This window comes from Oenanthe melanoleuca, chromosome 13, assembly GCF_029582105.1.
Source record: "Oenanthe melanoleuca isolate GR-GAL-2019-014 chromosome 13, OMel1.0, whole genome shotgun sequence".
NCBI classification, from domain to species: Eukaryota; Metazoa; Chordata; class Aves; order Passeriformes; family Muscicapidae; genus Oenanthe; species Oenanthe melanoleuca.
In genome coordinates, this window is record NC_079347.1 from 347,098 (window position 1) to 373,715 (window position 26,618).

Genomic DNA, 26,618 nt, shown 5'->3' on the forward strand with positions numbered 1-26,618 from the left:
ACCCATCCCTGGGACCCACACCCTCTGAGCCCTCCACTCCTGGGTAGGCCATGTCCCACCTTGTGCCACCCAGCCTTGTCCCCAGCCTGTCCACAGCTTGTGGCTACCCTTCCCCCACCAAGGGCCACCATCACATGAGGACGAGACGTGACCTCGCTTCCCGTCCCTTCATCCGAAGAGCCACCAGCCAGGGGACAGGTGGCCACAGCAGCGGGTGACAGCCAGTGCCCATGGCCGGGAACACCGGGATGGCCGGGAAGGTGGCGCTGCTCCTGTGGGGTGAGTGCCCCAGGCATGGGCCTGATGCCCCAGGGATGGGCCCTGGTGAGGCAGAGAGTGGTGGGGATGGGGCACAGGGGGGCTGTGGGGTCCCCTGAGGTCCCCAAAGCCAGCAGAGCCAGGGCATGGGCATGGACCCCAGTGTGACAAGAGTTGTGGAGTGGCCCTGGGGACAGGTACAGGGGGAAAGGAACAGGGGAACTGGGATGTGGGAGTGGGAACACGAGGATAGAGATGTGGGGACAGGGATGTGGCCAAAGGAGCCTTGGGGCTGGGGCAGCTGTGGGGACAGGGATAGGATTGCTTCCCAGGGGAATGGAGGAACCAGTGAAAGACCGTGGTTGGGCAGGACTCTGGGTAACAGCTCCTTCCATGGGTGCCCCAGATGTGAGGGTGAGCCAGGGCCCACCACAGCCCTCCCAATGGGTTGATGGCCTGGGAGTCACCCCAGGTGGATTCTGAGGGGGTCTCAGTCTGTGTCCCCCACAGTGGGGAGACTCTGGGGATCGCTGGGCTGAGATGTCTCACACCTGGGACAGGATTGTCCCCTTCTCAGGACGTGTCACCTCCAGAACAGGGACACTCCAGAACAGGGACAGGAGCCCCTGGATGTGCATCCCCCAAGGACAGAACCCAGCACCGTGTGACTCTCAGCACAAAAGGACTCTTCCTTCTGCTGCAGGAGAGAGAAAGTGTTGGGGGGCACAGCTGGACACCCCCATCTCCCACAGCCTCCTCAACCCTCCCGCACCATGGGGTTCGCCCAACCTCTTCCCATCTCAGGTGCCTCCCAGGATGATCAAGGCACAAACTGGGGGGTTGTGAAATTGGGGGATTAAAGGAAGGAAATGGAAATGAAGAGAGGAAAAAGCCTCCACGGGTTCAGAGCAGAGACCAAGAGCCCCTTTGAATCTGCCTGGGGTGCCTTCTCCAAACCAGCAGCACATTTTGGGGGCTGTGCTGCACCCTGGGTCACATCAAAATCTATGGCACCTGGGGAAGGAGCTGTGACCCACGGGCCTGCCCAGCCACTGCTCATCCCTGGCATCTCCATTCCCCGGGGGACCGAGTCAAGGACCCCAGTTCCATATGTACCCCTCCCGCAGACCCCCATCCCATAACTTACATTCCCCAGGATCTTCATGGCCCAGGAACCCCATTCCCAAGCAATGCTCTTCTCTAAATTCCAGCCCCTAAAATCATCCTTACCCCAGGTAATTCTCTCAGGATCCTCCATTCCCATGAGACTCCCTATTCCCATGGGACCCCCATCCCTCAGACCCCCAGTCATGGCCCCAAATCCCTGGAGACCACGTTCCCCTGGGACTCCCATCCCTGAGTCCCCCCAGCCCTGGTGACTCCCCCGCCTCAGGACCCCCATTTCCCTGGACACCATCCGTGGCACCCCACACCCTGTGAGACTTCCAATCCTGGGTGCCCCCCAGCCCTGTCCCCAGCCTATCCATAGCTTGGGGCCATATTTATAAAGGCCCTTCAAATGGGAGAGATATGTGGACGCCATTGAAGCCTCAGGCTCAAAATGGCGAGGGCTTGAAACATTTCTCAGGCAGGGAAGCTCCCAGGCTGAGACAGTTTCTCTCTCATGCAGAGAAAGTTTTCCCAGGCTGAGACAGTTTCTCAGTTCCAGCCTGAGCCTTTCCCAGGGTGATAACGCTGGGGAAAAATAAAAAGGAATTAATAACAATACTAACACCTGTGCTTCGATGATAAACAGTTCTCACGGTTTGTGAGAAAGTTTTGTTTTCTTCGATTATCCAATAGACTGCTGTTCTGTTTGTAGTTTGCGGAACACACTATAAGAATGTGGTCCGCAGTTCAATAAACCGCTTCTTTAGCCACCTAGCTAGAGGAGTCCGTGTCGTTATTTTAGCGAAATACATCGCAAGTAGCGACATTTGGAGGTTGCACCGAGATCGCCTTTCAGCGGAGCTGACTCGATCGGGATCGGCTTTGGAGCCTCGGATCAGCGAGCGAAGTCCCGCGGCCCATGGAGCCCCTCAGCACCAGGCCGAGAGATCCCACAGCCCGCAGAGCCCCTCAGCGCCAGGCCGAGAGATCCCGCAGACCCGCGGAGCCGAGCGCCGATCAAGCCCGGACGGGGAGAGCCGCGGACTGTTCTCCTTCCCTGCGAGAGAGGTACTGCGCTTTCCCCCCTCCCTCCCAGCATAGCGGCTAGGTGGGAAATTCTGGGATGATGGGGAATCAGCAATCTAAGCAAGAACGAACCATACTCTCACTATGGAGGGACGTTCTTGAAGGCTTGGATGCCCCAATCCCAGATCAGGACTTGGTAACTTTATTAGAGTGGGCAAAAGAAAGAGGATTCCCTGAGGACGAAGGCATGGCTTTCTCTGAGAAAGCTTGGCGAGAACTAGGGGATCGATTGTATGAAGCTGTATGTGACGGGGAACCCTCAGCTGTACCTATAATAAAAACCTGGGGGACCATCAATGTAAAATTGATGGAGGGTGAGTCAGGCTCTGAATGGAGCGAAACAGGACAAAGCGGGGACGAGTTTGACTGGTACCCGGAAAAACCCCCGCAGCCGGAGTTGCCCCCCCAAAAACCCCCGAGGGCGAAGCGTTTGTTGTTTAATAACTACGTTCCCGGCCCTCATTTGAAAGACTTTTTAGACGAACAAAGCACCAGCAGCGCGGGAAGACCCCCCCCCGTCGCTTCGCAGCACACCGAGACATTCATCCCCAGGGGGGCGGGATCGCAACGGGAACAGAGACAGTCACTTGCTGACGTCGCCACACCCACCGCCCCTCCATGGCCGGCAGAAGCGGCCCAAACGCCTGTTATTCCGATCGATGTTGTCGAACAGTTACTCGTGGCGGCCGCAACAGGTCGGTCAGCGGCTTTGCGCGCGGCGTTGCTGCCTTACGCGGCTCCCACCTCCACGGAATCGCGGCGGATCGCGGGCGGCCCGGCCGTGGGGGCGGGCCCCGTACCGTCTGCGGGCCCGCCCCCAGAGACAGGGCGGCAGACACCGCCGGCCGTGTGGGCGGCAGTGCCGCCCCATGAGCGGCGTTCGTCATTCAGTTCCGCGATCCCGGAAGTTCCGGGTTCCCCCGCCGATCGTTTCGGGACAATGTTACCCCCCACCTCGTCGGTACGGCCGCGTCCTGCCGCGCTGACGATGGCCGGTGCCACCGTTCCTGCGTCTTCAGTCGTACCAGAGGCTCCCGTGATGTCTTCCGGCCGGCACGGATCGCCGCCATCGCTCCGGTCCGGCGCCGTGGATGCCGGCGACCTGCACCCCCCCCGTCGGAGGCGTGGTCTCGTATCGACCAGCAGGCATGGCAGAAATCCCCACGGGTTTTGGGAGACGGTCAGGATGGGAGCATTGGAAAAGGGGGATTGGGACCTCTTAGAGAAGGTGGGAATGCCGAGGAGTGGGGCTCTTCGAATGAAGGGAAATTTCCAGGATGACCCTGCGGAGCTCTCTCCGGTCCCGGGGGACAAGTTGTCACAGAGCAGTGACGAGGATGCCCACGGGACGGGAGGGGCTCAGGTTTTTCCTGTTTTCAAAGGAGTTCCACAGACAGGGCAACAGGACAGGCACGATCCGATTGCCTGGCGGGTGGTGCAGGATTTACAAGATAAAGTAGCACGATATGGGCTTGGTTCTACTCAGGTCATGCAAATTCTTAGAGTGCTGAATACAGATTTACTAGCACCCTATGATATTAGACATATAGCCCAGGTGCTGTTTCAGCCTGTGCAGTTCAGAGTGTTTGAAGATACCTGAACGCAGATGGCTGACAGGGCTGCTGCAGATAATATAGGACGGTCTCGGGAGGATCCCAGGCATGCTGTGGGTCGGGAAGTTTTGCTGGGTCAATTTCGCTTTGCCAGACCTGACCTGCAGGCCACCTGGGACCCTCTGATTCTTGAACAATGCCAAAAAGTAGGTTTTGCAGCAATTTTAAAAACAATAGAGGCTGCAGCTCCTAAGCCGAGATATGTGAAAATTACTCAGGGTCCCACTGAGCCATTTTTGCAATTTGTTGAGAAGGTGGCAGCAGCCCTGGAAAAGCAGGTTGAGGATGATGTTCTCAGGCAGTTGTTGTGTAAGCAGCTAGCCAGAGACAATGCTAATGCAGATTGTGCAAAAATTATACAGGCCTTGCCAGGGGATCCTTCACTGACTGATATGGTGCAGGCATATGCTAAGGTAGGAACTATAGATCATCAGATCTCTACTTTAGCAGCTGCTATATGGCATCATCAAAAGATGCCAAGGGGTGGATATCAGAAACAGAAAAAACCTGGCAAGAAGCCAAATCAGGAGCAAGCTAATAGGCCTACCTTTTTGTGTGCAAAATGCAAAAAGCCAGGTCATTATGCAAACCAATGCAAATCAAAGAAACCTTTTTTTAGCCAGGGAAACGAAAAGACGAGCGCTGCGGGGTACAGCGCGCAGATACAAGCAGTACCCCAGAATCTGGCAGTGACACAGGTTTCCTCAGGCAGCATGCAGCCAGCACCCGTGGCTCAGCCGGCGTGGATGTATACACCTCAGACACAGTCATCTTAGACTCTGACAGGGTACACAAGGTTCCTCTGAATGCCACTGGGCCTCTGGGCCAGGGGCTGAGTGCACTACTCATAGGAAGGTCTAGTGCCACTCTTCAGGGAATCTTTGTTCACCCTGGAGTCATTGATGCTGATTTCACAGGTCAAATATATGCCATGGTTTCTACGCCTTCTCCCCCTGTCACTATTCCGGCAGGAACTCGAATTGCTCAACTTGTGCCTTTTCATTCATCTGTTCTCAGGGCAGATCAACAAGATCGCAAAGACGGTGGTTTCGGATCCACAGGACCGCCACAAGTCTTTTGGACAATGAATATCTCCGACCAGCGCCCACAGATGATGTGCACTTTGACCCTCTCAGGTGCCACCCCATCTCAGGTTCAACTCAGAGGTTTGATTGATACCGGGGCAGATGTAACGGTGATTTCTCTTTCTGCCTGGCCTCCCACATGGCCCCTGGCCCCTCTTGGCCAAGCCATTGCAGGCTTGGGAGGCACAGCACAGACTTTTATTAGTCAAAGGCCTGTGTTGATCAGAAATATGGAAGGGCAGACGGCTACAGTCCGACCCTACATCACTGCAGCCCCTATCAACCTCTGGGGACGGGATGTGTTGGCAGCCTGGGGTGTGCGCATGGAAGCAAATTTTTAATAGGGGTCACTGAAGCGAAGGGCAAAAGTTATCCAATGATGCCTTTACGGTGGTTGACGAATACCCCTGTTTGGCAAAACCAGTGGCCCCTGCCAAAAGAGAAGTTGATAGCCCTTCGTGAATTAGTGCAAGAACAGTTACAACAGGGACACATAGAACCCTCTACTAGTCCCTGGAATTCCCCAGTTTTCGTAATAAAGAAAAAATCAGGTAAATGGAGGTTGTTACAGGACCTCAGAAAAATTAATGCAGTTATGGAAAGCATGGGGGCTTTACAGCCTGGTATGCCTTCACCCACCATGCTCCCCGCTGGATGGGAAATTTTGGTCATTGATTTGAAGGACTGTTTTTTTACAATCCCCTTGTGCCCTGTGGACAGACCAAAATTCATGTTTTTACAGTGCCTGCAAATTCTGTGATGGGACAGAGATATCAATTGAAAGTTTTGCCAATTAGCCTGACACACTGCAGCAGGCTGCAGCAAGCTTTTTACTTACCAGGTATACCGAGTGGATCCTTCCATTGATTCCTCTGTGTTTATCAGCACTCCGGATTTACATCCTACAGGTATCATTGGCCAGTTACCTGGGAGGATGAGTCTGGTTTGCAAATGCTGGAAGGCCATGAGACAGGTTCTGCTCAGATAATTGAGTTGAAAGCAGTCACAATGGCATTCTAACAATTTTCTCAGGTACTTTTGAATTTGGTCAAAAAGTTTTTATATAAACAGAAAAGGGGAGTGGCTGGTGAAGAACCACACAGCCGATTGGGAAAAGTTTTGTATACCTTCAATCACCTTACTGTGCCACAAGATTCTAATAATCTTGTTTTTGTGAGTTATTTCACTTTCTTACAGGCTGCAGATGATACATGCCTGCCTCATCGTTTGGGGAAGTGGGTATGCTTGCATCTCAACAGATACTGGGATGCACTGCCTGCCTGCAAGGTGTGTCCGCCCTGACCTGTGACATCAGGGACAGAATGCAGCCGAGGCACAGTCTTCAAATGCTGAACAATATGCCGATCACCAGCCAGACGATCCCTCTGCAAGCAGAGGATGAGCATTCATCTGTTTCTTTGGAAATGTTTTAGCTTTGGGACATTGTTAAATAAGCTCTTTTGGAATATATTAAGAAATTATAAGTTTGGAAAATGGTGATGGGTTTTGCTATCAATGTTAGCACTGAGTTTTTCAAAAAGCACCAGGTGTGAGGATTTCCCTGAGTGCTTCAGGCATCCACAGATCTCCAGAGTGGTGTTTGTTCTCCTCCACGTAGGGCCCCCGTGGAGGACTACAAGCACTTCTTTTCTTTTCTTTTTTTTAAAAACTCTAAGGGGGACTTGTGGACGCCATTGAAGCCTCAGGCTCAAAATGGCGAGGGCTTGAAACATTTCTCAGGCAGGGAAGCTCCCAGGCTGAGACAGTTTCTCTCTCATGCAGAGAAAGTTTTCCCAGGCTGAGACAGTTTCTCAGTTCCAGCCTGAGCCTTTCCCAGGGTGATAACGCTGGGGAAAAATAAAAAGGAATTAATAACAATACTAACACCTGTGCTTCAATGATAAACAGTTCTCACGGTTTGTGAGAAAGTTTTGTTTTCTTCGATTATCCAATAGACTGCTGTTCTGTTTGTAGTTTGCGGAACACACTATAAGAATGTGGTCCGCAGTTCAATAAACCGCTTCTTTAGCCACCTAGCTAGAGGAGTCCGTGTCGTTATTTTAGCGAAATACATCGCGAGTAGCGACAGAGATATAGCTGTGACCATGTGCAGCACGAACCAGGGTGTCCTGGGTTGGTGTTGTGTCTGCTCCTCTCCCGCCCCCACACCTCTCTGTCTGCATGGAGCTGCCGCTGGTGCCCTTTCCACCCCCCGGGGGTGGATGGGGCCCCGGGGCTGTGCTGCTTGGCTTGCCTGGCTGCCCGGCTGCTGCTAGCTTGCTGCTCGCTTGCTAGCTACCCCGGCCGCTACCCCGCGGCTTCTGCCCCGCTGCTGTTGCCCCGGCTGCCGCTGCCCTGTTGCTGCTGCTGCTGCAGCTGCTGCTTTCCACCCCCCCCTCCATTCTCTCCTTCAGCTCGAAGATCTGTACCGGCTCCGGACGGGACCTGGACATCAGAGACTGCCTCCGGACCCTGCCCAAGAAGCTTCTCGCCCTTCCCAGCAGCGACCGTCTCTCACTTTGGTGAAAACGTTTTTTGTCATCTGGGATTGTACTTTCCTGTTGCTGGGAAGTGTTTTTCTTGTGTTTGTTAATAAATAGGTTTTTTCCACTTTTCCCCCCGAGTAAAATTCTTTCCGAGCCCAGTGGGGGGAGGAATTGTGAAGGGGGCTTATTCTCTGGGGGGCTCCTTTGGAGGCTTCCTAAACTTGGACACAGGGTAAGCTGGACAGCATGGTGCCACCTAACACTAAAAAACAGGTCACACAAGCACTGTTATTCCTTTTCCACCCTTTCCTCTCTATGACCTCAGGCCCCACCGTTGGTGCCAAAAACTATACTGGTTTTAAAAAAGACATGTGTGTGCTAGGGAAAAGTAGGGCCTTCCCTCGAAATGAAGCCAATAAATCCCATTCTCGAATTAGTATAACTTTGAAATTAAGGGTCTCTCAGGCAAAGATATAGTGATAAGAATAACAGTTCTTTACTAGTATATCTAACAAGATAAACGAAACAACAACAGCTATGTAATTACCAACAAACAGAACAGTAACCCAGTTCCAGTCCTTCTTGGCCACAGGCACCCTTCCCTGTGCTGCAGATACCAGTGGTGGACAGGGGCCGGTCCCGAGCAGCTGCAGGGGCGCTGGGGGTGGTGGCAGCGGTGTCCCAGGTGGGAAAGGGATGGAGGAGATACTTTGCTCACAGTGTCTGTCCCAGTTCTCCAACAGGCGGCTTGGAGGTAGCAGTCTGAAGTGAGAAGGCAGCAGTGTAGGGATCCAACAACAGAAGAGGCAGGTTCTGGCATTGGGATTGCAGGAGTGGGGGTAACAGCAGCGGCCTTCCTCCTCCCATGGATGGGATTGTCTTTGTTGGAGGCCAGGTTCACCCAAACAGTTTTTCCTAGCATACCTCTCCTGTGTACCACTGGAAAATTGTCTCCATCTGGTGTTCCCAAGCGAGCAGATTGCTCATTTAGTGGAGCCTCAGGTGTTCACTAACCATGTGGCCTCCAGTAAATTAATCACCCAGTTCTTGAAAGACCCCCACCCACTGCCTTCAAGGTGGTTTTAAGCAGGCCATTGCACCGTTCAACTTTCCCAGCCGCTGGTGCATGGTACACCCACTCAATGACATTTTCCCTAGCCCAGGAGTTTATAAGGCTATTCTTGAAATGAGTCCCATTGTCTGATTCAATTCTCACAGGGGTACCATGCCTCCACAGGACTTGCTTTTCAAGTCCCAGGATGGTGTTCCGAGCAGTGGCATGAGGCACGTGGTAGGTCTCCAACCATCCAGTGGTGGCTTCCACCGTGGTCAGCACGTAGCGCTTGCCCTGGCAGGTCTGAGGCAGTGTGATGTAGTCAATCTGCCAGGCCTCTCCGTACTTATATTTGGACCATTGCCCACCATACCAGAGGGGCTTCACCCGCTTGGCTTGCTTGATGGCAGCACACGTCTCAAAGTCATGGATAACCTGAGAAATACTGTCCATGGTCAGATCCACCCCTCGGTCTCATGCTCACTTGTAGGTGGCGTCTCTGCCCTGGTGACCTGAGGCATAGTGGGCCCATCGAGCTAGGAACAACTCTCCCTTGTGCTCCCAGTCAAGGTCTATCTTCGACACCCATATCTTTGCAGCTTCATCTACCTGCTGATTATTTTGCTGCTCTTCGTTGGCTCTACTTCTGGGGACATGGGCGTCTACATGCCGAGCTTCCACTGGTAATTTCTCTAGCCGAGTAGCGATGTTTTTCCATTCTTCAGCAGCCCCAATCAGTTTTCCTCTGTGCTGCCAGTTCGCCTCTTTCCATTTCTTCAACCATCCCCACAGAGCATTGGCTACCATCCAGGAATCAGTGTACAAATAAAGTTTTGGCCACTTCTCTCTTTCTGCGATGTCTAGGGCCAGTTGAATAGCTTTAAGTTCAGCAAACTGACTTGATCCGCCCTCTCCTTCTGTGGCCTCTGCAACCCATCGTGTGGGGCTCCATTCAGCTGCTTTCCACCTCCAATTTGTCCGTACAATGTGACAGGAACCGTCGGTGAATAGAGTGTAACACGCTTCCTCTGCCGGTAGCTAGTTGTATGGTGGAGCTTCTTCAGCCCGGGTCACTGGTTCTTGTTCCTCATCTGTGTCAGGGTCCACACCACATGCAGAGTCCTGATAGGTCCTTTTAGGGATCTCAAAGCGCAAAAGACACAGCAGGGGACAAAAGCAGTTTACTTTTGCAAGAGATGCACTTTTATTTAGTGCCAACAAAATGCAATAGAGGGACAGAGAGAGAGAGAGACAAAGAGAGACAGAGAGAGAGAAAAGGGGTTGGGATTATAGCTACCAAGACAGGCAGACGATCTTCGTGGAAGCAGCCGATAGATGTCCGTTGCCGTCCGGGGAGATCTCAGGGGTCTTCAGTTTGAAGGTATGTTTTATAGTCTTTTCCAAGGCGTTGGGTGACTGGCCAAAAGGGAGGAAGATTTATGGACTATTGTATGTGGAGATCGTTGCTCCAAGAAACAGGTGGAAACAGGATGCTGCACAAGTGGCCTATGTGGGAGCAGTGCATCATGGCAAGCTCCAGGCCCACAGCCTGCATGGGAGCAGTGCACCATGGCAAGCTCCAGGCACACCAACGGTCCTTGTGACCAGTTCTGCAGCAAGTAGCCTGCATAGGAGCAGCGCATCATGGCAGTTCATTGTTCTCACACCTGTGGGAGCAGACCGGCCCTGGTTGGGATGGGCACTACCTGAGAACAGTCACTTGGCATTCTTCTCTTCCCTGGCCAGTGCCTTTAAACTGCAGTTCTTTAGGCCTCAGTCTAGGGTCATTAGGCAGAACAAACGAGAGGCTTTTAGATGGACTCTTACACCACCCTGTGACCAACAAGTGTCGCTGAGAAACTCCATCAGTGTGACGTTGAGACGTAGCATCTTCAGGACCCGTCATTGGTAGCAAGCATATCCAGGAAAACAGTGACAGACAAATTAGGGATCATAGAGAGAGTGGGAAAGAGGAAAGGAAAAGGAAAGAAATAGACACAAAGATAGAGCAAAATAATCACAACAAATTGATTGAAAAACAATTTTCACAACAAATTGAAAAACAGTTTTTCAAACAAATCACAATCATATTAGTTGAAAACTTTTGAACAATCAAAATTAATACAAATCAATAAAATATCTTTCAAACAATTATTAAAGCAATCAATAAAATAACTTTCAAACAATTATTCAAACAATATTAAAGCAAATCAATAAAATAACTTTCAAATCAATATTGATTATAATATGTTTAACAAAATTGATTAAAGCAGCTGTTTTTCTTAAACCACTTTCAAACAAATAACTTAATATTAATAAAACTAATAATACCAATCATAACAAGCAACAAACAATTCTAATCAGTTTGCTGTTAAAGGCCTAACTTTTACTGCTCGTGTAATTTGGTAAAATTACAAACACAAAATTTTGAATGATTCTTTAGATTCACTGCTACATTTTCTACAAACACTAAATTACAAGCAGTTCTTAAGCATGCACACCCCTTGCTCATATACCCCAGTAGTGTTTCAGGAGTCTCTAAGCAAATATCTTGAGCTTTGATTGCATTACTTTCACAGATAAACCCTTGTTGTTCCAAGACAATGTAAGATTCCAAATTAATAGTTTGTTACTTTTCACCAATTTGACAGGCCCATTCTATCAAAAGGATAGAGAATAGCTCCGTCATGATTCAGCCCTGATGCAATGTGAGGGAATATTGAATGTACTGAAGCATTACATATGGTCAGTGCAAAGGCTGTGGCTGTGCTTATGCTGGGGTAGTAGTTTCACCAGGATTGGAATTCTTTTCAAAATCATGGACATTATTCCAAATTATTCTCTAAATTTCAGTAGGAAAAGTGGTTTCCTCCACTTCTCGTATAATTGATGCAGCAACTGACTGCATCCACAATTGAACCTGGATACAGCAGAGAGCTAAAAAATGTTAGCCAATTTATTCATTAATACTTCTAAATCAATACTATTCAAAATTCCCAATCTTGTTCCCACAACACCGGTTATGTCTCTTGTTTGTTTCTTGAAAGGATCCTCCCAGTCTTGCATCAATTTGACTTGTTTAAAAGACCATGCCGAATTAAACAATATTTGTTGATGGCCAGTTTTCCAAATTACCTAAGGTCCAATTTGAAAATTTTCAGGCTCAGTATAACCGTTGGGTAGTAGGTGTTACAACATTAACATCAAGTTCCCCTCCGTATTTTATATTGTTTTTACCACACATAATTTTATAGGAAAATTGTACAACAGTTCAATTTTGATTTTGAATCTTCACAAAATATACAGGTTCAATGAGGGATTCAGCAGTTAATCTTCATGTTCCATGGTATTATTCTGTGAAAAGTAAACACAACAGAATCTGCCACAAAGAGGCAGGAGGTTAAAATGATGGAACTATTCAGCACGTAATGCAGACTGGAATTCTGTTAACTTCCCAATAATTTTCTGACAAAAAAGGGAGCCACTCTGTACCTCCTTTAAATACAGCATAAGAGTCAGTGTAGTTGCAGACAAAGGAGGCACTCCGCGCTTCAAGCTGGAAAACACTCCAAATAACCATCAGCTCCCCAACTCAAGAGCCACCCTGTCCCCCAGCAATAATTTGTTCAGCAGAAACAACATTAGTGAACAAAGAATTAGTGAACAAAATTGTTTGGGGGAGAGAGCAGAGGCTACTTTAATTACCAATACAGGTTTGTCATGGCTGCTACCCAAGCCGTCAGTTTCTGTTATTGCCAGATTTTTTACAGTTCCTTTTGTTACTGAGAATTTCTGGGCCACCCTGTCAGGGGGGGGCAGTCCTAGTAGTGGCTGTCTTCAAAAACTTCACTTCCTGAGAAGGTTTTTGAATTTTCTCTGAGGCAATTTGCAAGTTAGGGATTTCCAAATGGGAGATTATTTTTTGTTGGGTATCCCCCACTACTTCTATTTTATCTCCTCCCACAAGAGTATCATCAATATATTAATATATTAATATATTAATATATTAATAAACAGCCCCATTGTCAGGTTTGGGTTTTTGGACTGGCCATACAGGGGAGTTTTGTAAGTCCTGTATAACCGGTTTGAGCCCTTCTTTGGCACCAAAGGGAGGAAGGTATTGTTTTACATTTACAGGTAATTACATAGGTGATTTATAGCCAGCAGTGAGTTTTATTTCACATAAAATTTGCAAGCAGGCAGCTTTTTGAATGTTTTCTAGGAGTTGGTCAGGGGTACCAACTAAAGCTACAAGGTCTCCCCTTTCCAAAGGGTTAAGCCCTGCTGCCCAATAAACTGCACACTGAGATGGGGATCATAAGTTACGTTTGACTTCTGTTGTTAAGGAAGTCCCATGTCCCCAGGATCCACTAGCTGTTTGTTCTGATAATTCAGTAACAGTGTACAGGATTTTTGTAGTGGTTATTTGTGGGTTAAAATTTTCATCATTGATAAAATTGTATTCTGTTTTAACCAAAGGTCTCAAGCTAGGGCAGCAATATTCTCCATTATTTTTCATTAGAGTTACTTCCTTTTGAGGATATATTTGATTCGTTTCTTTTTCTTCTGTTTCTTTTGGTAAATCACTGTGTTTTAAAGTGTTGGTGTGTTCTTGTCTTAAGGCAGCTCTTAAAGAATGATTCTCATCTCTTAAAGAATGAATCTCATCTCTCAAAGCATGATTGTCATTCCTTTCTTCATCTAATTCTTTTTGCAAAATTTCCACTAAATTTTGTAAGGAGTCAATAATTGCTCTTTCTTCACTTCTTTGCGTAAAGCGAGTTTCTATAGCTGCTGTGAGACAGGCCCCCAAAACTGAGCAGAGAATGGTCTTATATCTATCCTGTTTGAATTTTGTTTCATGTTGCAAAGAATGTATCCTATCAATCACATTTTCTAGATTAAACCAGTTACTGTATGCCCAATCTTCTCCCCCTTGGGAGGGTCTGGCTTTATACTTAGCTAGCAAAGCATAAAAAGCATTTTTATCTTCTTCAGACATTTTTACGAAGGGACTAAACCACTCTCAGGGAGGCACACTTAAAATTACACAAAAAGCACAGCTAAAACTGTGTTTCCCTTCTCATCCCTGGAGCGGGTGAAGAGACCACACTACTTGGGAGGTACTACCTTAGTTACAAAATAGCCTGTCTCTTCACGATCCCAAGTAGTCAACAACAAAATAACAAACACCCAGTCTTTAGCTGAGGACAACCCCTTTCTTCCCTGCCTGGGTTAGGGGATCAAAAACTGCCTGGGAGGTTCTCTCCTCAACTACAACAAGCAGCTCAACAACACATACACAACAAAAACACAAGTCCCATCTTTTGCACAGTTGAGATCCTTTACAAAGAATTCTCTGATAACTGAAATGGAGTTGATTCTCCACCTGGGTCTGTGTGCAGATTGCGGGAAGAACTCAATGCCACCTCCTTTGCTTTCCAACACTGTTCAGTCCTTACTGACAGGCTGGATGCGGCTGAAATGGCAGAGGTCTTCCCCTGGTACAAAGTGCACAGAAAACCCCCAACTCCTCCAGTATCAGGGAATCTGAATTGCCGACTACACCAATTAAATGTCAGGGTCCACACCATATGCAGAGTCCTGATAGGTTCTTTTAGGGATCTCAAAGCGCAAAAGACACAGCAGGGGACAAAAGCAGTTTACTTTTGCAAAAGATGCACTTTTATTTAGTGCCAACAAAATGCAATAGAGGGACAGAGAGAGAGAGAGACAAAGAGAGACAGAGAGAGAGAAAAGGGGTTGGGATTATAGCTACCAAGACAGGCAGACGATCTTCGTGGAAGCAGCCGATAGATGTCCGTTGCCGTCCGGGGAGATCTCAGGGGTCTTCAGTTTGAAGGTATGTTTTATAGTCTTTTCCAAGGCGTTGGGTGACTGGCCAAAAGGGAGGAAGATTTATGGACTATTGTATGTGGAGATCGTTGCTCCAAGAAACAGGTGGAAACAGGATGCTGCACAAGTGGCCTATGTGGGAGCAGTGCATCATGGCAAGCTCCAGGCCCACAGCCTGCATGGGAGCAGTGCACCATGGCAAGCTCCAGGCACACCAACGGTCCTTGTGACCAGTTCTGCAGCAAGTAGCCTGCATAGGAGCAGCGCATCATGGCAGTTCATTGTTCTCACACCTGTGGGAGCAGACCGGCCCTGGTTGGGATGGGCACTAACCTGAGAACAGTCACTTGGCATTCTTCTCTTCCCTGGCCAGTGCCTTTAAACTGCAGTTCTTTAGGCCTCAGTCTAGGGTCATTAGGCAGAACAAACGAGAGGCTTTTAGATGGACTCTTACAATCTGTCACACCGAAACTTTCACCTTCTGGCCAGTTTGTAATTATTTCCAAAATCCCAGGGCGATTTAGTTTTCCAATCCGGGTGCGCTGAGTGATGAGGGCTATCCACCTGCTCCATGTGGCGTCGGTGGCATGGTGGGTAGAGGGAACCTTTCCGCTGAACATCCACCCCAGCACTGGTAGCTGGGGCACCAAGAGGAGTTGTGCTTCTGTACTGATCACTTCTGAACCGGCTTGGACTCCCTCATAGGCAGCCAAGATTTCCTTCTCTGTTGGGGTATAGTTACCTTCAGATCCTCTGTAACTTCTGCTCCAGAATCCCAGGGGTCGGCCCGGGGTCTCACCAGGCACCTTCTGCCAAAGGCTCCAGGACAGACCATGGTTCCTGGCTGCAGAGTAAAGCACGTTCTTTACATCTGGTCCTGTCCTGACTGGGCCAAGGGCTACTGCATGGGAAATCTCCTGTTTGATCTGGGCAAAGGCTTGTTGTTGTTCAGGGCCCCAGTGGAAATCGTTCTTCTTGCGAGTGGCCTGGTAGAGAGGACTCACAATCTGGCTGTATTCAGGAATGTGCATTCTCCAAAAGCCTATGGCACCTAGAAAAGCTTGTGTCTCCTTGTTAGTAGCTGGGGACATAGCTGTAATCTTGTTAATAGCATCAGTAGGAATCTGACGCCGTCCATCTTGCCACTTCACTCCCAGGAACTGGATCTCCCGAGCAGGTCCCTTAACTTTACTCTTCTTGATGACAAAGCTGACTTCAAGGAGGATTTGGATAATTTTCTCTTCTTTCTCAAACACTTCCTCTGCTGTGTTCCCCCATAAGATGATGTCATTAATATATTGTAGATGTTCCGGAGCCTCACCCTTTTCCAGTGCAGCCTGGATCAGTTCATGATAGATGGTGGGGCTGTGTTTCCACCCCGGGGCAGTACGTTCCAGGTGTGCTGCACGCCCCTCCAGGTGAAAGCAAACTGAGGCCTACACTCTGCTGCCAGAGGAATGGAGAAAAACGCATTGGCGATGTCAATAGTGGCATACCACCTTGCTGCCTTGGACTCCAACTCATACTGCAGCTCCAGCATATCCGGCACGGCAGCGCTCAGCAGTGGAGTCACTTCATTCAAGGCACGATAGTCCACAGTCAATCTCCATTCTCCATCAGATTTTCGCACAGGCCAGATGGGACTGTTGAAGGGTGATGGGTTTTGCTAACCACCTCTTGCCTCTCCAGCTCACGGATCATCTTATGGATGGGGATCACAGCATCTCGATTTGTTCTATATTGCTGGCGATGTACTGTCGAAGTGGCAATTGGTACCCGTTGCTCTTCTCCTTTCAGAAGTCCTACTGTAATCGGATTCTCGGACAATCCAGGCAAGGTGTTTAATTGCTGGATGTGCTCTGCCATCACAGCTGCTATTCCAAATGCCCATCTGAGTCCTAGTGGGTCCTTAAAATACCCACTCCAAAGGTAATCTATGCCCAAAATGCATGGGGCCTCTGGACCAGTCACAATAAGATGTTTCTTCCAATCCTTTCCAGATAAACTCACTTCAGCTTCCACCATCGTGAAGTCCTGCGACCCACCTGTCAAACCAGCAATAGAAATGGATTCTTCCCCGACATATCTTGATGGAATTATCGTTTACTGTGCTCCTGTATCCACTAAAGCTTTATACTTCCTTGGTTTTGATGTGCCAGGCCACCGAATCCACACGGTCCAAAAAACACGGTTCTCCCTCGCCTCACTCTGGCTAGAGGCAGGGCCCCTCTAAGCCTGGTTATCCTTCTTTTCTGGGGCATACATCTTAGAGGTTCCCTCAAGAGGGTCAGACATGTCATTATCATTATCATGTTTGGCATTTCGGCCATTTTGGCTATGAGAAGCAGGAGCGGCTCTCCTTTTGGTGGAACTTCCTCTTTCAATCTTGCCTTCCTTCAAATCCCTCACCCGTTGTGCTAGAGCAGCCGTAGACTTTCCATCCCACCTCATGTTCTCTCCAGAATCCCACAAAAAAAGCCATAGCTCGGCCTGGGGAGTGTACCTTCTCTCCCCATCAGCGGAATGTCTACTTTGTGTGCCAGGGTTTCTAATCTGTACAGCTGAAATTTGGAGGAGGTCCTCCTTAATTTCCTCTCTAAGTCTCCAATGATTGTCCTCTATCTTATTCTCTAAGTTCTGCAAGCGTGTTTCCACGGCTGCAATTCTAGCATGGGTTGGGCCATGTACAGCGGTCCGCATTGGCACGAAGCTTCTTTGCCATGTCTCATGCACCTCATCCTGCTTCATTATCGCTAGAGCGGACACAAATTCAGGTGGTCCCAGTCGTACAAGTTTCCTCCACATCACGGAGGTACATGGTACTAAGTCTGGATTCTTAGTTGTTATATCATCTGAAAAAATTATCTTCTCCACTGCCATCTCTCTCAGGTGTTGGATCCCTTGCTCTATGGTCTTCCATCGGGTCTGCTGCACATAGAGATCATCCGCACATAGGTATCTTTGTGCCACACTATTCAATACCCGTGCCCAGAGGCTGTGAGGGTTAGTCCCCCTCATCATCCCTTGATCAATGACAGGATCATGTGACAGGGATCCCAGGTGTCTCACTTCAGTGCCATCCAGGATAGCAGCCTTGCCTGCTGCATCCCAAAGCTGGACCAGCCAACTAATTATGGATTCAGCAGGTCGTCTCGTGTAGTCCTTCCTTAGACCACGGAGGTCCTTCAAGGAAAAGGACTCAATATTGCTCTCTGACCTTGCATCGCTCACCTTAACTCTGGGTTTCATTTCAGGAGGCGTTGAGGGTCCTTCTCCTGCATCATCATCATCATCATCCTCCACTGGTCGATCAGTCTTAGCTGTACGTTTTCCACTTCTGGTGCTAGTAGCCATGGCCATTGGTTGAAGCTTATTATCTGATTTCGCCCTGTCCTCGAGCCTGGGGTGTTGACTACAGCCTGAGTCACTGGGATGGTAACTAATTTATCTCCCTGTTCCCTGTCGTCTGTCTGTGATCCTACACTAACGGTACGATAAACATGTGCCAGGGCCCAACTCACTGCAGTAATCTTTTTTTCCCTAGAGTTATCGTGGCACTTCTTTTTCAAATATTTTACCACCTCAGCTGAGTTCTGAATTTGCTCGCATGAAAAGTCCCAAACTATAGGATCAGAAAATTCCTTTAACATTTGGCCCAGGTCCTGCCATTTCCCACACCACTCAGGACTCCTCACACTTTGCTTTGCTCCTAAGTCAAGAGTCGCACCAGCACCTCTAGAAATCTCAGCCCTGATTTTATAGAAACTGTAAACCGAGTAGAGGAAGCTTACAAAATTAAACATCAGAAAGATGATCTCTTTAATACTCAAGGAGAGCTGCACATTTCCAAATAATGATGTAAAAAAATTCAGAGGAGACAAAGGGAATTTAAAAGGCTGAAAAGCCTCCTCCCCTGCTTCTCCTCTAACAAACTGAATGCATATCCATAACCAGGATCCAGAAGATATCGCTGGAACTGATTCCAGCATCTTTATAAACCTCTTACAAGCCATCACAACCAAGCCCAGTCCAATAAATATTTTGGTTATTATCCCTCTAGTATAAAAACTACAAATAAGGGACAGTACTGGAGCTATTTCTGGATAGGAAAATAACCCTGGAGACCAAAGAGGTATTAAAACCTCAAAAAACCCTAGTATCCAAAACCACATACCAGAATCCATCCCAAAAAGCATTATAAATCTTTACCGATATACAGTTACAAAGTAATAAAGTTTTTTCCACTTACTTTTGCCCCTAACGTTGGGCACCAAAAAATATTTGTCCCAGTTTAGGACAAATTAGCGGAAAATCTCCAAAGGAGCTCCCCAAAAAACAAACCCCCAAAACCTCCTCCCCTCCCACCTACGGGTTCAGGAAGAATTTCCTCAGAGGTAAAGTGGAAAAAACTTGTTTATTTAGCAAAACACACAGAAAAAAAACACTCCCCAACACGAGAAAAAGAACAGCCACAGGTGATGCAGAAAAACTTCACCCATCCGAGTAGATGCAGCCGGTGCTGGGAAGGGCAGGAAATGCGTATTTCTTGTCACGAAGGCACAGCGTCCGGGGTCAGGCCGCCCAGGATCAGGATTCCTGGCTAATAAGGGAAGGAAAAGTAAAGCAAAAACGGCAGAAAAAGCGCAGAAGCAGGGGGGTTGCAAGCGGCAGCAGCGGCACAAGCAAGCAGCAGCCAAGGGGCGGGGTTTGCCGGCTGGCCCACAGCAGCTCGTACCCGGGGAGGGGTGGGGGGTGTGCTGCCTGGCTAGACAAAACAAACTCTCCAGGCATGAGCAACACACGATTTGGGGATACAGAGCACTGCGACGTCACCCCAGGACAAACTTGGATCAGTCCATGGCAGATGGTGGGGCTGTATTTCCACCCCTGGGGCAGTCGGTTCCAGGTGTGCTGCACACCCCTCCAGGTGAAAGCAAACTGAGGCCTACACTCTGCTGCCAGAGAAATGGAGAAAAATGCATTGGCAATGTCAATGGTGGTATACCACCTTGCTGCCTTGGACTCCAACTCATACTGGAGTTCCAGCATGTCCGACACAGCAGCGCTCAGCGGTGGAGTCACTTCATTCAAGGCACGATAGTCCACAGTCAATCTCCATTCTCCATCAGACTTGTGTACAGACCAGATGGGACTGTTGGAGCGTGAGTGGGTTTTGCTGACCACCCCATGGCTCTCCAGCTCATGGATCATCTTGTGGATGGGGATCACAGCATCTTGATTTGTCCGGTACTGCCAGCGGTGCACTGTCAAGGTGGCAATTGGTACCTGTTGCTCTGTCACTTTCAGGAGTCCCACTGCAGATGGGTTTTCTGATAGTCCAAGCAAGATGTTCAGCTACTTAATTCTTTCTGCTGCTACAGCAGCTATTCCAAAAGCCCATCTGAACCCCTTTGAGTCTTTGTAGTAGCCGTTCCTGAGGAAGTCTATGCCTAGAATGCGCGGTGCCCCTGGGCCAGTTACAATAGGATGTTTCTGCCATCCCTTCCCTGTCAGGCTAATCTCAGCTTCCAGCAAAGTGAATTCCTGTAATCTCCCTGTCACCCCAACAATGGAAACAGGTTCTTCCCCCACATATCTCGATGGCATTAGGGTATACTGTGAACCAGTATCAACTAGCACTTTATGTTTCTGTGGCTCTGATGTGCCAGGGAATTGCACCCATACTATCCAATTCTTTGTCATCCCATGCCTCTCCCTGGCTAGAGGCAGGTTATTATCTTGTTAGCAACAGAACCCACTGTCTCCCGGTTTTTATCAGCATTGATTGTCACAATGAAGGTGGTGTATGAGATGGTCCCAGGTTTGTCAGATTCCACAACATCTGCCCTGTGCACCTGACTTTGTCAGGGTCATTGTCATGGTGTCCACCTCACTCAAAGAGTACCTCCAGTACTTCTCTCAGCTGCTGGATCCCTTCCTCAAGGGTCTTCCAGTGCATTCTATGATGGTGCTCCTGCATCCCCTCTCTGTGGAGAAACCTCTCTCTTACACTCATTAAAAGCCACTCCCAGAGGAAGAGGGACCTTGTCTCCCTTATGAGTTCTAGTTTCAGACCAGAGTCCTGGGCCAAGGCTCCCAAATTCCTGGCCTCAGTGCCATCCAGTTGCACACCTGTACCCATAAGATCCCCGACCTGAAGTAGTCAGATTGTAAAAGCCTCATGGCCCCGTTGCACAATGTCTTTTCACAGATTACTGAGACTTTCGTATGACAGGGACTAAGTGACGATCTAAACCTCTGGCTTCCCTGATGGTTGTGAGGGCTCTCCATTCTTATCCTTATTATCTAGGTGTATTGTTTTCATCCTAGTCTTCTTAGATTCCACAGGAGTGATTGCTGCTGGCTGTGACTTCCCTCACAGTTCAGCTGGAACCTGGATGGTTGTAATGTTTGTGGGTTCCACAGCAGCACCATTAGACTCTCCCTCTTTAAGGCAGGGGGAGGGTTTCTCACTAGCTGGGAAAATGTACTCCTTCATCATCTGCCCATCTCCTTCACTAGAGCCCCCACCCAATGCAGGTAGTTCCTTTATGAGGTGGGATGTGGGGAAGGGTCAGGCTCAGGGGCAGCATCCCTATTTCCTATGGTAGGTATCAGGGTTGTTATCCAAGCCAATCTCCCCTTGTCTCTTAATGTTAAATAGAACAGGTTTAACAGGCCTATCAGCAGCACCAGCCCCTGTATGATGTCATTAGCCTTTAGATTTGAACCCATCGAAAACTGATGAGGTGGACTTAAAAAACTGGGTGAAGGGTTGGGAGAAAATTTCCCCTCTATCACCTCCTCACAGTAAGCACCATTATTGAAGCAACGCCAAAACCACACATAGTGCGATAGCTTTCAATCCATGCAGCTGCCTTCCAGAGGAAGTTAAAAATCCATGAATTCCTCACCTTATCAACCCACAAAATGAACTGGATAACAGCTACACTAGCTTTAGTTGTAGGAGCCATATTTAGATTAGGGCCTGCAAATGAGAGAGATATAGCTGTGACCACATGCAGCATGAACCAAGGTAAGCTGGACTACATGGTGCCACCTAAGACAAAAAAATCAGATCACACAAGAACTGTTATTCCTTTTCCACCCTTTCCTCTCTATGACCTCAGGCCCCACCATTGGTGCCAAAAACTGTACTGGTTTTAAAAAAGACATATGTGTGCTAGGGAAGAGCAGGGCCTTCCCTCGAAATGGAGCCAATAAATCCCACTCTCTGAACTAGTATAACTTTGAAATTAAGGGTCTCTCAGGCAAAGACACGGGGATAGAATAACAGTTCTTTACTAGTATATCTAACAAGATAAAGAAAACAACAACAACAATGAAATTACCAAAAGAACAGTAACCCAGTTCCAGTCCTTCTCAGCTGCAGGCACCCTTCCCTGTGCTGCAGTTACCACCCATTCCACGTTTCCATCGAACTTGGTTTGCAGCTCCCTTTTTATAGTAAGGTTTTCCTTGTAGTAATCAATAATTGTTATTGTTTTGTTGTAGTAATTCTGCAAGGTAAGCAGTGATGGTCAAAGAAGCATCCAGACTTTGGTGGGACAGCTCTTCAGACAATTGGTCATGTAACCATCTGCTCTTGGTAGATAAATAGAAGAAATAGGAAGCCTGATCTTTAGCAGATAGTTTGCGATTGATTACACAAAGGCAGGAAATCTGATTCTGCACAAAAAAAAACCTTTCAGACTATGGAAAACCCTTTTTTTTTTTTTTTTTTTTACAATATTCATAACAGGGGGATTTAAACAGAGTGGGTTTAATCATATATTTCCCTTTATCTAGGTCCATGTTCTTTTCTTATTTTAAGTATTCTGGTTTATACAAACTCCAAAACTTCTATGATTAACCTGAATCATTTATCAATTATCACAGCTTCTCATGGGATTTTCACTTCTTGGATACCCCTGAATGCTGAAAGTCCTCCTGGTGCCTCAGGCCCTGGGTAAACAGGGCTTATCAGAGATGCCTGCAGGGAACCAACATCCCTCCCCCTGAGTGGGCACCTCTGTTTGCCCAGTTTTATCCCAGTGGCTCTCTGGGGACAAACACCCGCTCTCCCACATCCCTTGGGATGAGCACATCCTGCTCTGGGCCATTGCTGGCCTGGGCCCAGGGCCAGGGCATTGCAAAGACACTGAGTGGGGACAAGGGCCCTGGGCTGTTGTGGGCAAGTCCCAGTGAGGGACAGTGCAGGAGTAAGATCCTTGTTGGAGATGGGGTCCCTGGCAATCCCATGTAGAGCAGCTGTGCAGAGCAGGACCCAGGTGCTCTGGGATGGCACAGTGGCCACAACTGTGACAGTGTGAAGGCAGTGTAGGAGATATTCCCCTCTGGAATCTGCTCTGGGGCTGGAGTCTGGACCGGTTTGGTGCCTGCAGGGTTGAGAAATGGGGTGTTCTGGATGGAGGAAAAATTACTTATTAGAGACACACTGGGGACACTGAGCTGGATTTGGAAGGGGAAAGTGAGGGGATCCTGGGGAAGGGGCCTGTGGGAGCAATGGGGTGTATGAGCTGCTGTGCTCCTGCCCAGAAGCTCTGGGTATTCCCCAAGCCTCAGCCTTGCCTTCAGGTGATCACAATCCTCCAGTGCTCTGGGGGGCAGGTGGAAAATGGATTGTGCTGGAGTAGGGATTCACCTGTCTCCAGCTCCCTGCCTGACCGTTTGGCCCCTGCAGGTTCTTGGGCCCTTCCAGGGGCAGCTGCCCCATGCAGGAAGATGCAGGGATGATGGGTCAGGGGGCTGGATCTGTGCTACATGTGGGATGGACTCTGCCAGGGTTGGGCTTGTGGCCAGAGCTGGGGGCTGTGCTAAATCAGGCTTTGGCCTGATTTTGGGGGCTCTCAGGGAGGGCACAGAGAGGAGTCCTGGAAGGGATAAATGTGCTCCTCACCTGACACAGCCTCAACTAGCACTGCCAGTGCTAGAGGAAGATGAAGGTGGCTGTGCTCAGCGTGGCCCTGCTCTTCTCCATCCTGCTGTGCCCCCTGGCACAGGCCAAGGAGGGGCCCCGATGTCATGGTGCCCCCACATCCTATCCTTTGTAGCTTCTCATCCTTGGTGTCTTCCAAAATCTCCCTGGGATCCTGTCCTTTGTAGCTTCCCATCCTTTGTGTCTTCCAAAATCTCCCTGGGATCCCGTCCTTTGTAGCTTCCCATCCTTGGTGTCATCCAAAATCTCCCTGGGATCTCCTCTTTGTCCTATCCAGGGTCTATGAATGCCCTCCCACTGATCATTCCCAATTCCTTTCCCTTTTTTCCCCTCAGTCCCTTCCTTTTCTCCATGGCCACTGCAGTGGTATCTCCTGCCATCATTCCTGGATTCACCTGGCACTCACAAACCATGTCCCAGTCTTGTCTTCTCCTCATCTATCCCACTTCTTCTGCCCACTCCAACCCCCTCTTTTCACTCGCATGTCGCTACAGTGGAATTTCTTTCTCCCCTGCATCCCACACGGGGCCTCTTCCACTTCCCCAGCCCAGTCCCTTGGCCTCCCCAGTTCACTCCAGCTCAGTGTCTTTGGGTCCCTCCCGCCTCACTACGATTTCCTTTGATGCCCTGAATTCCCATCCCTTTGCCCCTCCCACACCCTTTGGTCTCTGCACTCTTGTTGCCCCACAGCCCCTCATGTTTCAATCTAGAACCATGGTTTGTTCTCCTTTCCCAGACACTCCTGCAAGGAACTGAAAATGAACCCAGGAGCTGAGTGTGAGCTTGGATTGGACGGCATCCCCTCAGGGAACAGGAGGACAGTTAATTCCCCCCATCTCTTGCTGGCACCAGAGACATCCCAGTGACCAGTGAGGTCTCCTGATCCCTCTGCAGATGGATTTAGAAAATGTCACAATCCTGAAGACCCTGATGGTTGGTACCACAAGTTCTGCCAGTGTCAGACCCTCCCCTTGCATGGCCACTGCACTCCAGGCCATCCCAGTCTGTCCCAGCACAGCCCAGTGCACCTCGACTGATACCCCAGACAACATCCTGTCCTTTGGAGCTTTGCCAAAGAAATCCCTTGACCAGGACCCCCATTGCATTCCCTGTCACCCCAAGATCCCCCTGAATGACCCAGGGTGCAGTCCCTGTCCCAGCTGTGCCTCTGGGCCAGGACTCCAGAGCTTCTGGGCAGGAGCACAGCAGCTCATACACCCCATTGCTCCCACAGGCCCCTTCCCCAGGATCCCCTCACTTTCCCCTTCCCAATCCAGCTCAGTGTCCCCAGTGTGTCTCTAATAAGTAATTTTTGTCCCCAGCCCCCTGTGGCTGAAAAGCTGGTGGGTCCTTTGTGGCAGAAGTGCCTGGCTCTTGCTCTCCATGGGTAGGTCAGCAGTGCCTGCAGAGAGAGTGATGGGGACAAGGCCCCTCTCCTGTCCTGGTGGGTCATGTCCTGGGCACTGGGTTTTAGGATTGCAAGAATTGGTGACATCCATGTCCAGCCTGCTCCAGAGGCATCAGGGAATGATCATCCCTGAATGACTCACCCATTTTCCCTTGAGCCCTGCAAAATTTTCTCCTCAATGATCAATAAATCCCTTCAGCACACCTATGGCTGTGTGTGTGTGTGTGTGTGTGTTTGTGTGTGTGTCCATGTGTCTGATTTCTACAGTCCTAGTATTCTGCTGGCCAGGGCATTGCAAAGACACCTTGTGGGGACAAGGGCCTTTGGGGAGCTGTGTCCAGGTCCCAGCCTGGGGCAGGGGTTGCACTGGATGCTTGTTTGTGATGGGATGCCTAGGACTCTTTGTATGGGGCAGCTGTGCAGAGAGGGACCAGGTGTTCTCAGAGGGCAGAGTGGCTGCAGGTGTGACAGGGTGATAGGCAGGGCAGGGTGCATTCCCCTCTGGACTCTGCTGTGGGGCTGCAGAGAAGATCAGTTTGGTGCCTGCATCCTGCCTTCCTATCCTGGCGGTTGCTGGGTTCACCAGGCCTCCTCGAACTGACTTGGCCGCCTGGCGAAGGGAAACCGGGTACACCTGTTGCCACCGACTGGTCGTCTTTGGCGGCCGATGTCAGGGTAGAGCTGTTGCCCACTGCCTACCCTAGTCTTTGCTGGCCAATAGCTGGGTAGACAAGTTGCCACCGGCCGGTCTTAGTCTTTGCCGGACCACTGCCGGGTAGAGCACTTGCCCTCCACCTGCCATAGTCTGCGGGCTGATAGCCGGGTGGACCTGTTACTGTCCACCGCTCAGTCTCTGGCGGTAACGGCAGGTAGACCTGTTGCCGTTGGACGCCCTTGCTGCCTGGTGCTGAGTGATGGCACTGCATCTTGTCCATCGGACGAGCGGCCCCCTTGCCCTGTCCCAGCTGCGAGCACACCTTCACCACGCGGTCTGCACATCCCACAGCCCCTGTGCACGCACACTGCACTCACACTCCTGCTCACGCCTGCTCTTCCCCCTCCCTGAAAGCCGCTACGTCAAGGCGGCCAACTTTCCCTCCCAGCCTAAGCCACTGGCCCTGCCGCCTCCATGCCCCAGCAGCCACTGCTGAGCTCTGCCGGCCTCTGCCCCAGCCCCAGCCCCAGCCTGCTCCCCTGATATCCTGCCCCCACCCCGCTTTTCCAACCGCTCCCCGAGAGGAGCCGGCAGTGTTCCCACACCCCCTCCCTGTACCCGAATACACAGCAGCCCAGCACACATCTTGACCCTACCTCCTCTTGGAATTTCTATCTGCACACCACTGGAAGGCAGGAGTTGGTAGCTTAGTGTGTGCTTCTCTGTATGTTTTTTGTCTTTCTCTCTGTGTCTTCTTCTAATTTTCTCCTCTTGCTAATTTTGACTAAGTTAAAATTGAACGAGCAAAGAGTTTATGAAGTTGAATGGGCCAAGTTAATGCTTTGAGAAGTGTTTTTTTTGTTGACTGAATGGCATATTAAAACTTTTGATAGTTTCTCTGATTTTCTAAAGTTGCTAGTGAAGGCTGTTTTATTGTTTTGACTTCTTGAAGACCTCTTGTCAATATTTCTCCAGTACATCCAACTCAGCGTACACAAACAACTGTAATGGCTTTTAAATGTCTCCTTGAGAGAGTTGTTTGGGGTAT

At 49.5% G+C, this 26,618-nt stretch overlaps 1 long non-coding RNA gene and 1 pseudogene across 1 annotated transcript; one reads left to right on the plus strand and one right to left on the minus strand.

Moving 5' to 3' along the window:
- LOC130258910 (zinc finger protein 721-like) overlaps positions 1-26,618 on the minus strand; it is a 415,188-nt pseudogene that overhangs the window by 250,731 nt on the left and 137,839 nt on the right.
- On the plus strand, positions 3,515-6,810 carry LOC130258695 (uncharacterized). The gene is made up of 2 exons (XR_008841532.1): positions 3,515-3,682; positions 4,687-6,810. It is a non-coding gene; the product is annotated as an uncharacterized LOC130258695 (long non-coding RNA).